Here is a 13771-nt window from a genome sequence, read left to right as displayed (position 1 = left end):
TAAGGCGAGAGGTTCTAGGCCGGATATGGTGGTTGCGGATCTACATAGATAAAGGCGCTTGGATACCGCCATCTCACCACTCCTTTGGTGCCACCCATACGCACCGTATCACTGCGCGCAAACAAACTCGGAAAATCCAAGCACACACGCGTACCGAGCACTAGGTGGGTCAAGTTTTCAGTGACCCAGTCTTGTACAAGAAAAAGAGCTTCTAGTATGTCACAAGGATAAGAGGAGAGAAGAAAAGAAATTCAGACCAAACAGACTTTCACCAGCGCCAAGATTGTACGCAAATCCTGATTCACTTTTGATCTAATCTTTCCCTTTGTTCTGTGCGGGTACTCGAGTAAGATTATTCCTTTTAGATGCTATCCAGCGTTCCCGTTTCCATAGGATTTTAACTGCACTAATCAGGAAAGTAGAAAGACGCCCATTCACTTGATGACCGTGTTAATTGCTGATGTACACTGGTTCACAAGATTGAACGTACACCAACTATTTTTTAAACGAAAAACAAATTAAAAATATGAGTTTCCAAACAACATAAGCGTTAGAGAAGAACAGGGTTGTTCAAATTGAGTTTAGTGAAGCAAGGATATATTTAGGAGGGTCCAGGGGTCCGGACCCCCCCCCCCCGAAAGACTTACCAAGTACTAAAATTAAGTAATGAAAATATTAGCATTTGTTGCATAATCGATAGTTATTAATTTCCTCTCAACTTTTTTTTTAATCAGAAACTTACTTTTCTACAACTACATGCGACATCATTTTTGTTATTCTATAAATATTCAATTATTCATCTATTTGACATTAATTTCATTGCCAGAGCACTTGTTTTTATGTACATTATTTCGATCTTAACTACAGGTAAGCTACGTAAAGAATATGCGTTGTTATGTCTTTATTTTTATAGCTACAGTCTTTTTACCTAATCGTGTAATAATAATATAATATTAACTTATGTATTGTAATTAGTATTAATTTGATTTAATATAATTATTTTAATTTAAACATTATTATTATTATTTTTCCTGGGACACTTGGTTCGGACTCCCTCTCGAAACATATTTCTAATTAAGTGGCTGTTGGGAAGGAATTAGCCTATAGCAACCTTCCTGTGCGTAATATGTTACACAAAACTGAAAGTACAGTTTGAGAACACGTTTATAAAACATACTCGTATGTATTGAAATGAAATAATGAAACATATTTTGCAAAATGTCCATCCTTCAACGATAACTTTCAGTACACATTCTGTGCAGGAATGTCCATTAATTGTTATTTTCTTTATGGAAATAAATTGATATTGAATAATTAGAATAAGTCGTGTTTAATTAACCATATTGCAATTGGTTTAGTTTACTTCGCTTTTCTGCCACTTTTGGCTAACCGCGACGATGAGGATGAGGATGAGTGATGATACGATGAAATTGATGAAGCGACACTCCCAAAGACAGGGTGGCTACTCTCAAACCTAGATAAAATTTAGTATAATTCCCGGTTTTCAAGGCGATCTTTCCAAAAATTCAAGGATACAAATAAGAATTTTCTTTATTTCAACATTACTTATTTCCGCCCCCATACCCCAAACACAAAAATACATGTACAATATAAAGGGTCATTGTGATTCCAACATATCCACACAGATAATTAACTGACGCTAAACTCAGTTCAATTTCCTTTATAATGGAACTCGTAGCTTAAACTCTCGAAAAAGGTTACATCTGGCGTCATCACATGACTTGCTATGTCTGTCAGAGAGATTGTTATGTGAGGAACGTTAACAAAGTATACGGACTGCTTTTGTTTCCACTGTAGCTTTCTTATACTTCCTCGATAAAGACAGAAGCTGAACTGTGAAAAACATACGCCAGAGCATTTATAAATACGTACAAATTCAATGGGATTTGGATTAATTTTACGGAGTAAAATTCCAGCAGAATTCACGCATAATTCCCGGAATTTCCGTTGAGTAGACACCCTGAGAGAACACCCAGGCCGGGATTCGAATCCATATTGCAATACTACCACCCCATCCCCAGGCCCGTAGTTAGGGGGGGGGCCTCAGCTCAGCCTCCCCCCCGGCACGGCCGCCAGCCCCTTTGACATTAGCTAAAACTATTTTGTATTCTAATTTCTTTGATGTGAAGAGTGAAAATGTAGACAGCATATATTATTTTGTTCACAAGTTCACGAGGAATAAATTCACAGAACATGAACAGCAGCTATTAAATTTGTTCATCTTGTTTGTGAGCAGAAGTCTAAGTACTGACAAGTGTTTAGAAGATTCTCTAGACATTAGAAAGTTCTTTCATAGGGGAGTTTCTTTTACTGTAACTCCTCTGTCCATGTTGCAGCCTCTCGTTTGACAAATATCTGGGATTTTAACGTCATCATCCACAGCTGCGTCAAATGACAACAGATTCATGGTTTTGGGAACGAAGAGGAGTTCTATTGCTTCGGCCGAGGTACGGTAGGCACTATGATTGAAGTTAATATTGTACATTTCTACTTGTATGATATAAATACCTGTATCATAAAAAATAGTATAGTGTGTGTAATAAGATCCTTAGGAAAATCTTTGGACCTAAAAGGGATGAGGAGACAGGTGAGTGGTGAAGGTTACATAATTTAGAACTACATAATTTGTATTCATGTCCAGATATTAGAATAATTAAATCAAGAAGACTTAGGTGGGCAGGCCATGTGGCACGAATGGGAGAGGAAAGAGGAGTTTACAGGATTCTTGTTGGGAAACCTGATGGTAGAGACCTGTAGGAAGACCAAGACGAAGATGAAGGGACAACGTTGAGATGGACCTAAGGGAAATCGGTAGGGATGGAAAAGAGTATATAGATCTTGCTCAAGATAGGGAAAGATGGAAGGCCTGTGTTGCTGCAGCCATGAACCTTCGGGTTTAAGAAGGCTAGAGAGTTAGTTAGTTAGTTAGTGTGTATTAAGGGATGGTGTAAGTAGCAGTCAATTAAAACTTCAATAGATGTTTTAGAAGATATAGAAAAACTGAAGTATTTGCATGATATTTCTAAATTTTATGTTTTATAATAACATAATGCACCCGCCCCCATTTACCTTCATTTAATACTGTTATACTTTTGAAAACTGGACTTGGTTTACAAAGCCCCCCTGATAACCCGTGAGTCCCCCCGGAGAAAAATTCTAGCTACGGACGTGCACATCTCAAGGATATACAAATGTGACGGTAGACCGAGAAATGGGGTTAGTTTTCGTGAGACAAAAGCTAAGAAAATACGAACACCTTATTTCCAAATGTGAAAGGCACAAACATTTCTTTGAGCTCATTTAATATGACTGTACCTTTGTTACACTTTGCCATATTCAATTCAAATGTTCAAAATGCTTCCCGTGGACTGTTACACAACGCCGTAGACGGTGTAACCAACTTGCAGTGTCATTCTGAATAGTTTCAAGCGGAATATTGTTCCATGCTCTTGTTACAGTTTTTAAGCAGTCAATGTCTGCCATTCCTCTCCTCTGTAGTTGAACTTGATGTAACAGTAGACCCCATATGCAAAATTTCATTACGTTAAGATCTGGACTTTTTGATGGCCAGTCGTTAGGTTCAATAAAGTCAGGAGTATTGGCTCTGAGCCATGCCACAGTGTCCCTGGCTCCATGGGCCTTTGCTCCGTTCTGTTGCCACGTCCATTCATCACGGTCCCTTACTCTGTTTACGTCGTGGAACATTTGGGTGCACATTTCATCTCTATACACAACCTGGTACACATTACATTACAAATAATTACACATCACATTACAAATAATCTTCACAGTGAAACATTAAAACAAAACAACACGTATAAAATACAAATAACTTTAAATTTCGTGTTTTTTTTTTGTGGGGCACCCTGTACTACATCTTCGAAAAGTAATCCGATAATGTCCCTGCAATAATGGAGAATCAAATTAAGAAATGACCCCAAACATCCAGAACTAGAGGCTGGCATAACCAAGGGACGCCTCAGAAACTTTGCGACCAGCAAGTTGCACCAGAATGCCTCGAAAATGAACGAATTTGATTTTTGTTCCATTTAGTAATAGTAGTAAGAAAAATGCACGAAATTTGGCACGATACATGGTTAAAAGAATGCATAACATATGTATTTTTAACACTTTTGTTCTTGATATACGGTAACTCACCTCTGTGTTCACTGTCTGCAAATATCAATGTACCCTTAGTGAAGATCGTAATTTTATCATACTGAACTTCTATAAGGGTTGATATTCCCAATGTCATTTTGTTTACCCACTACATAATATACACGTACCTAGACTCTTTCTAATGCATTTATTCCTGCATCATTATGAATTTAATACTAACTCCAAAATCTGTAAAACGCATGAATATTTATGCCGTAACAAAAAGCATTCAATCGTCCATGCCGTTTCCACCTTCGGAGAAAGAAAAAACCAATACATCATTGTCAATTATCTTATCTCGCATTCTGACATTTATAACTGTCTCTCGTTGGATTTTATCTTCTTGTTTTTTTCTTTTCCGTATCCTATTTCATTCCCTTTGTGCCTCTCTTTTGTAGTTCTTGTTCTTTCTCTCTTCTGTTTTGTGGCTTACTTTTCTTCTCTTTTCCTCTTTCTCTTCTGTCTATCTGTATCTCACTTTCTTGATAGCTTCCTTCTGCTTTTCTTCTTTCCTTCATCTCCTTTATTTATTCTTTTCTGGCACTTTTTCCACATATTCTTGTTCCTTCCTTTTTTATCCCTCTTTGCAAACGTTCTGCGAGTATGTTTTCACCAAACTCTGATTACAAATGCAATCTATCAGTTGAGATTCAGCCCCTAGATGCATGATTTCCTTAGAATTCGCCCAGTTGTAAACCATACATAGGCTAAACCATAGTAGAATTAAGTGGAGGGGGAGATCACCCCTCTGATACGTCCACAAGTTACAAAGTCGTCAGTTATTACAGAAAATATGATTGCAATCTTTGACACGTAAAGCCTGAGGCCGAAGGCCTAGAAATGCCAATAAGAGTAAATCGTTCCTTTTGACCTCTGAGACAATATTTAAATACTAAAGGTCTAATGAACACAGGGGTGACACCTGAAGGAAGATCAGCACCCACAAGAGGAGTCAATCCCACTGGACTACTCGAAACGTAGAGGTGAGAGAACGTCGGAACTCGGAAGGAAGTTGTAGAATGTGATCGTGGCCTTCACTGAAAGCACCATACAAGTACATACCTACAAAAGAAGGGAAGGATGGCTACCGCATCCCCGAATTCAACCAGTTACTTCTGTACACACCACAATTTCTATCACAAACTCCCAGTTTATGCTCATTTTGGTACTAAATTTACCCCTATATCCCCTAAAACGACCTTCCATTCCTTCAGATGGAAAGCAGTTGCAACCACGCACAGATAACAACACATTACAGGGCAAATTGTTATGTACAACAAAGACGAATGAAGCAAAATTCCAAAATACTTACTCGTTCACTCCGCAAGAAGGCTCTCGATGTCATACCGGTGTCCTGGGTTCGATTCCGATACACGCGAACGCACTAGGTATCACTGGAAACATGTCACTTCGAGAAGGAGGGTATAATCACATTTAGGTATAGAACTTTTGCAAAACAAGACACTTGTAGATCACTTCCTGCATCCACGGTCGAAACAGAAACTTCCTTTCCCAGCCCACAGTTGAAATCACCGGCAAAAGTTTTTCATAAGGAAATCGTGTCAGCGGTTGTCATTGTTAGAGGTCAACAATGGGCGATTCCGTAGGTCAAGAAGCTTGCGTGATACGCCTTTTCCTCACTTCTGAAGACAGCGTGGCATGCCCAAATAGCCTTATTCCCTAAGTTGAAGGTCGTGCACTGAACTAGTAAGGCAATGTGCCAACTGGGTCAAGATCTGAAGATTTGACCTTGATGGAGTGGGGGCTGGTTTGGCAGCATAAATCTGCTTCTGCTGATTTGCAGCAGTTGCTGGGAGTAGCAGACGGTCTGCAGACAATCCAACAACCTTCAGAAGGTACTGGTTCGAGTCCAGCGCGTCTACATTGCAACCGTGCCTCGTCTGAAGCTGCGCAAAGCCAGAAAAAAATATCTTCGTTTGAGCAATGTAGCCAGCAACTGACTGGAAATGTTTACCCGGAAGCGCTTTAAGAAATCACCAACTTGCAATCGACATTGCCTCAACGAGACTGTGACAAGCCGATGTTCTTTTCGGAGTGCGAATCTCAAGCAGCCCGATCCGTGCGCCACCTCGTTGAGTAGGTCACGTGACAGCATAGGAGCCCTCCAAGCCTTCTTCTCGAACTGGGTCCCGTTACCGCAGTGTTGCTAACTCGTGGTTTTCTCCACCGACGGGAAAATGTGTGCGTGTGTGTTCCACTTGGGTGAATGCTGTGGATGCGTTGCAACTGTACCGTGTCTTTACTCTCGAACTTGCTTCAACGAGAAGCAAGTTCGTATTCGATTTAAACACAAGACGTAATCGCGAATGGCAGGCAGATATGTGCTTGGAATCAGTGGCGCCAACTTGTGTGGGACCCGACCCCACACAAGAATTTGTGTTATTACTATTAGTATTTTATATTTTTATAGTGGTTCGTAGTGAATTGCTTATTGAACGCAGTAAATAACAGATTTCTTTTTTTGAAAAAAAGAAATGATGTATTGTTAGTGTGCTTTAATGTCATGATTAGACCTCGGAATTTATGTATTTAACCTATTTTTTGCTTTACAGGTATGTAAGAAATAATAAATTATGTCAGCGTTTCGTTAAAAAACGCAACAACTGTTGAAGCTTTATAGTGCCTAAAAAACAATTTTGCTTGTTAGAACCTATTTTATGTTTATGCGCCAAAATGAAGCCTTTTTTTTAGGTTTTTATATATTTTTAAAGGTTTTACAGGATTTTTGTAGCACACGGAGGTATTGCTCTGTTTGGTACCGAAACAATTCATGGACTACCGTGTTTGAAACATACTTTCAGTCGATATCCCTCCATCCTAATTCCAAAATGTCTTTTTCAAAGCTCCAAACAAGGCAAATTGTCTGGCGCCATTGTCAGCCTACCTGCACAGCTCAAAGTACAAACTTGTGATCCGTGTGGTCTTACTCACTTTCGCGTCAGTTCAGTACTTTCTGGCATTCACGCCTTGCGAACTAACGTTTCAGTATTTAAATTTGCACCACTGACTGTGTTTTTGTTGCAAGATCATTTTCAGCATTTAACATGATCCACACAGACAAAAGGCAGAGTTTGACTGTGGATAACATGAGAAAGATTGTTATGTATTCAGAGTGGCCACTCTAGAATAAAATTCAACTATAATTCCCGGTTTTCAAGCCGAACTTTCCAAAAATTGAAGAGTACAAGCAGATGTTTTTCAACCTAACGTATTACCGCCTCTCACCAACCACACACATACAAACAAATATGCTAACAATATAAAGGGTCTGTGCGATTCCTATGTATTCAAAAATTCTAATTCAATTATACGGTATATATTTTTAAAATATTTAATTTAAGATGCCGAGTTTACATTGGCCATTTCACATACAGCTCACCGCTCACGAGAAGATCCCCAAACGAGGGGTGACGGGGAGCGGGTGTGAAGGAAAGGATCGGTCCATTTGTAGATTTTAGGGGTAGCAGAAAGCCTTCCGCTGCGGCTTTTCGAAGTGCGTGGGAGTTGATTTGTGTCAATCACGCAGAGCGTGTCCGCAGCAACAGTTTGCTGCTTTTCTTTCAGTGGCCAGAACACTTTTGTATTGCTTATCCTGTGCATTATTTAGACTGTATTTCAAAGAAGTTTAAAAAGAATATACGGCAAAGACTTTAGGGTTACCAGTTGACAAACAAAGGCATTTTTAGATTGCAAAATGTTGTTAACTTTAGACGAAGACACACGTTTTGTGCTTACTGGTGTTTTGGTGGGCTTATAGATCACACACCCCTGTAAAATAATTTTACACCGTTTCCGTATAACTAATAATAGGCCTCATTGTAGGCAAATGTCTTAATATTCTAATATTTATTCACTATGCTCCTAATGGTTGTGAAGCTTGGTCTTTTACTTTAAAATTGACGTTCTGCCTCGGAGTTTTTTTCCTTCCAGGCCTAAAGTCAGGAAACCGTTTTTGTAAGACGTCACTAAAAACGCATATGCATCTTGGCATGGTTCAGATTGCTGATCGACAGAATTTCACTTCTCCACTGCCATGTAACAACTAAGAGTACGGCAGTTAAAAAATACTGTTTATTTCTTAATTCTGTCATGAAACTCAAGTCAAAATAAGCCGCTGCGAATTGCATATTCTTAACTATTGTCAGAAACTTGCTGCTCACCAAGAGCCGCGGTAGATGTCACAAATGTTTTGAAATCAAAACCTCACGCGTTGCGGCGGTGACAACAGAAGAGACGCAAAGGTCCAACAATTTTTCTTTGTTGCAAGAAAAGTTTATTTTCTTTGCGCTTGCAACTGAGAGTGTCGTATTTCTTTACTTTGAAATTGAAAACGGAAACAATATTAACAATTGTTTACAAATAACATTTTGTTACTAATCTTGAAGTTAAGCAGTTGTCTATACCACAAAAAATAGGATATTTCCAAATTTTCCAAAAAACCCGCCCGGAGCATTTTTAGTACCCGAAAAACAGGATTTGTCCGGGTAAAAGAGAACTTCTTTTAACCCTAAACGACTTGCGTCGCTGCACCGGTTACAGCGAGCCCACATGTGTTTTTCACTCAGGGTGCAAACCCCCGACCCTAATAGTGGAGTCACCTGCTGCTATGTCACTTTACTTCCGTCAGGGATCTTCTCCTGAGCGGTCAGCTGTACTCGGACTAAGAATACATCTATAAACACAAGTCACAAATGTGAAAAACATGCCTCAGGGCATTCATAAATACGCGTATGTATAAATTCAAAGCGATCTGGATTAATAAAAGGTAGAATTTTTCACGTAATGGAGAAAAATTCACGCAGAATTCCCTCAATTCAAGGAATTACCGGTGAGTTGCCTATGCAATAAATTATTCATGCGTAATTGATTCTTCATATCAACAAAGTAACTTTTGCTAACAACACAAGTATAGTATTACAAAAATTTGTGGATAATTTTGAAAATGATGTTTGCAAATGAAGATTTCGTTAGAAAATTAATACGAGTAAATTGGTTGTAAATATACATACATATTAAGATTTCTTAAGGTTCTCTTTAACGATTATACCTAATCAGTATTTTTCAGGAATTATGAACCGTTTTCAGTTCTTTTGGGGAAGCTACTTTAGTATTTTTCGAGTCTTAATTTATGTTTTTGGAAAACCAATTTTAGAATTTTTAGAACTTACTTTGGGATTTTTAGAACCTACTTTGGGATTTTTAGAACCTATTTTGGGATTTTTAGAACCTACTTAGGGATTTTTAGAACCTACTTTGGGATTTTTAGAACCTATTTTGGGATTTTTAGAACCTAGTTTGGGATTTTTAGAACCTATTTTGGGATTTTTAGAACATATTTTGGGATTTTTAGAACCTACTTTGGGATTTTAAAACCTATTTTGGGATTTTTAGAACCTACTTTGGGATTTTTAGAACCTACTTTGGGATTTTTAGAACCTATTTTGGGATTTTTAGAACCTATTTTGGGATTTTTAGAACCTACTTTGGGATTTTTAGAACCTATTTTGGGATTTTTAGAACCTACTTTGGGATTTTTAGAACCTAGTTTGGGATTTTTAGAACCTACTTTGGAATTTTTAGAACCTATTTTGGGATTTTTAGAACCTATTTTGGGATTTTTAGAACCTACTTTGGGATTTTTAGAACCTATTTTGGATTTTTAGAACCTAGTTTGGGATTTTTAGAACCTACTTTGGGATTTTTAGAACCTATTTTGGGATTTTTAGAACCTACTTTGGGATTTTTAGAACCTAGTTTGGGATTTTTAGAACCTACTTTGGGATTTTTAGAACCTATTTTGGGATTTTTAGAACCTACTTTGGGATTTTTAGAACCTACTTTGGGATTTTTAGAACATATTTTGGGATTTTTAGAACCTACTTTGGGATTTTTAGAACCTAGTTTGGGATTTTTAGAACCTACTTTGGGATTTTTAGAACCTATTTTGGGATTTTTAGAACCTATTTTGGGATTTTTAGAACCTACTTTGGGATTTTTAGAACCTAGTTTGGGATTTTTAGAACCTACTTTGGGATTTTTAGAACCTACTTTGGGATTTTTAGAACCTACTTTGGGATTTTTAGAACCTATTTTGGGATTTTAGAACCTATTTTGGGATTTTTAGAACCTATTTTAGGAACCTAAAAGCACACTTTTAGGACCTAAAAATCAGAGGACTAGTCTAGATACATGGAAGGAGAAGTTATGAAAATTTTTCAAAAAATTTTTCAAAATTTGGCACCACTGCTTGGAATCCTAGGTATTTGGGGGATGGTGTTTTTTAATTCACAACTCTTGTTCTTCCCCCTTGTTTAACAATCGCGACGTTGAGAATGAATGATCGATGAAGACACACCCACAAAAGGAATAACTGGATAGTACTCAAACCCGAAACTTAAGGTGACGACGCCCTTGGAAACATCTGGGAATCGAACTCAGAATCACTTTGCAGGAACTTTTGTTAAATGTAGCAGTGTTTGTGACTTATCTCAAAACAAGCTATATCTCTCGTTGAGTTCTCAGGAAGGAAAATGATGGAAGAGAGATGAAAGAAAAAAGAAGCAAAGACGTAAAAAGGAGATGAAGGAAGAGGTTTTTAACACTTTAAACTGTAGGTCCAGTCCCGATTAGCCTTTCTGTGCATGAAGTGGACTTAAAACACAACCTCAAACCTCTATTTCTTCTCAACTGTTCCTCTTCTGTTTTCCATAACATGTATCTCCTTTCTGGCTTTCGACCTTTTCTCAATTTTAGTCTCTTTGTTCCTGCTCATTTCCTCCCTCCTGATCATTTCTTTTTGTTTACCCTCTCTTTTTCTTGTTACTCTCTCTCTCTTACTGCGCATGTGTCTTCTTTACTTCACTTCTTCCTTCTTTCTCTCTTCTTTATTTCTCTTCCCATCCTTTATGTCCTTCTTCTTCATTTCTTTTATATCATTTTCTCTCTTCTTTACTTCTTCTCTTTTCTTTCCACTTTTTTATTTCTCTTCCCATCCTTTATGTATTTTTCTTCATTTATTTTATATCATTTTCTCTCTTCTTTACTTCTTTCAATTTCTTTCTCTATTCTTAATTTCTCTTCTTGTCGTTTACCCTTCCCTTCCTTTATTATCTTCTATTCCTTTGTCTGTTTCTTCACTTCCCCTCTTCTTGTTATACTTGCTGAATTATATCCCTTCCTCACTTTCTTTTCAAACGTCTCGCTCTTACAAGAACATGTAATCACAACATCAATAAGACACCCTTTTTATGTAAACAACTTTTAGATTTTTAGCTTTCTTGGGATATTAACAGATGTCGCCAGTGCTAATGGGTTACTTTTGAATGAAAAAATAACGTTAATCGTAATGCGTTGCATCCATCTCTTGAGAAAGCAACAATCATAGAGGAGCATCCGTGAGCTTCTAACCTAGGCCAACAAAACAATAAACACTCGCGAGACCAGACCAATGGCAGTTTTGTCAAGCCTGATTACGTCATTCAAAGATGACACTGGGGGTCTACTTTATCGTTAACAGCGCGTAGACATTTTCACAACGCCCTCACTGTCGTGCAAAAAAATCGTGGCAACTGGTTCTCGATCCGTTTCCGGTTCTGGAACATAACACAAACTATAACTTCTTGCCCGGCTGTCCAAGTTCAAAGAGTGCAGGACCTGTTTTTCGAGCGACTAACAATGTCAATGAAATTGTCCCATACTGCACATTAACGTCTCCTGCATTATGAACTATGAGGTCGTAAGAGATGGCGCAAAAAGTCCATGATCGGCGAATGCTTTTGATACTTGCAGCTGTTAATAGGTACCTCACTGGATTTTTGTCTTGGAACACCGTCAACATTTCATCAGCTTCATTGGATGATAAAAAGAACATTGTAATTGACAAGAGTAGATGTTTACAGTTAAAATACTTCGGCGCTTCGTTCGCAGCAGTAAAAAAGGGGAGTTTCCGGATCAGCGAGTATTTAAGCAAGGCATTTCAGTAATGAATTATCTACGGCCAATCAAAAATGGAATATCATGAAACAGTCATGATCAGTGTTGCAACGTCAAGATCCAATTTTCATCCTAATTTTATCCTAATTCATAAGAATTTTGAACCAAGATTTAAATTAGAAATCATTCACAGAGAGTGTAAAAATCAAAGAAAATACAGAAAAGATTACCGTCTTACATGAATTAAATATATATGTTTTTAACTGCGACTTCTACGTCACTTCAAGCAAATTACGACCAACAAGGCAAGACTTCACCCTCCGCCGTAATACAGTGTGTTTCAAAAGTCGCGCAACCCAAATTTTGAAAATTTATATCACGAAAACCGTAAGAGATATTTACATCGGGTTAGCTGCATTATAAAGCCTCATCCTTTGAGATATTTTTGAATGCTTAACATTATCATTATCAATTTATTCCATACAGAAAATTAAATAAATTAATAACTGGCGAAAGGCAGCTTTAAGTTTTTCCAGAAGAACACTTTTGAGTGAGAAAACTATATAAGAAATTATCGAAGAGTCACAATTAGACGTCTGATGACTGATCCCATGTCAATCTGTCATTTGTGACTAATGATGATCATATATAGCGTTGATTGATTTATTTATGACTGGCGATTTTATGGGTTGAGTGAAAAAGTGCCATTTCTCGAACATATCTCCGTGGCTGGCAACACTAGCAGGTCGAAATTTTGTCACCAGACGCACGCAATATGTTCCTAAGTATTGTCCACACATTTACGTGAAAAATCGTAAATCATGATTTTGTAGCGAAATTGGACTCTTGAGAAGATCCTAGGCTGCCCCTGGCTACCCTGAATTTTCTTCGCTCACCCTTCGCCACTACAGTACGTGGTTGATTCAGCATGGCGTATTCATTGGAGAAGCGCGTGTGCATTGTTTAGGAGTATTTACTACTCATTCTTACACTCATGTGCAATAAGTTTTTCAAGATAAATACCCTGCTTCTGCTGTACCTCACAAAGCAACTGTTTTACGGCTAGTGTGTCGATTTCGAGAAACCGGAAGCGTATGGGACAAAACAAGAAATGGTCGCCATCGTTTTTAACCGATGTGCGTACACTCCTGGAACAATCTCCAACCAAAAGCCTTAAGAAACTTGCTTCTTAAGCGGACTTGTCACTTTCCAGTGCTCATAGGGCTGTGAAGAAAGCTACCCTATAACCATATCGCGTTCGCACTGTTCAAGAACTGCGATATCTTGATAAGGTTGTATCGATATCTCATCGAAGAAAATGGCATTGTTAATTAATTCCTTGTTTTTCACTGTTGAAGCTTGGTTCCATTTGAATGGTTATGTCAACAGCCAAAACAGCAGAAAATGGTCTTCTGAAAATCCTCATGCGTTCCACGAGGTACCGCTCCATCCACAGAAACTTGGAGAATGGTGTGCCGTATCCCGACGACGTATTGTGAGTTCCGTTTTATTTGAGTGAACAGTGAATGATATTGTGTACTGAGATATCATCACTCAGTTTATTTCCCTGCTTCAAGAGGATGAACGCGATTGCTGGTTTCAGCAAGATGGCGCTACTTGCCATACCTCCAACGAAACT

General features: G+C 38.1%; 1 protein-coding gene across 1 annotated transcript in view; it reads right to left on the bottom strand.

The window, feature by feature from the left end:
- LOC146004502 (trypsin-1) overlaps nucleotides 1-6243 on the bottom strand; it is a 105328-nt gene extending 99085 nt beyond the window's left edge. The window contains exon 1 of the mRNA XM_083143365.1: nucleotides 5492-6243. The gene's annotated coding sequence lies outside the window, so the exon portion shown is untranslated. The remainder of the gene's footprint in view (nucleotides 1-5491) is intronic.
- Between the last annotated feature and the right edge of the window lie 7528 nt (nucleotides 6244-13771).

The sequence above is a fragment of the Lepisma saccharinum genome, chromosome 21, assembly GCF_977018435.1.
Source record: "Lepisma saccharinum chromosome 21, izLepSacc3.1, whole genome shotgun sequence".
Taxonomy (NCBI): Eukaryota; Metazoa; Arthropoda; class Insecta; order Zygentoma; family Lepismatidae; genus Lepisma; species Lepisma saccharinum.
Note: the sequence above shows the minus strand (reverse complement) of the source record. Positions and strands in the feature narration are given on the sequence as shown.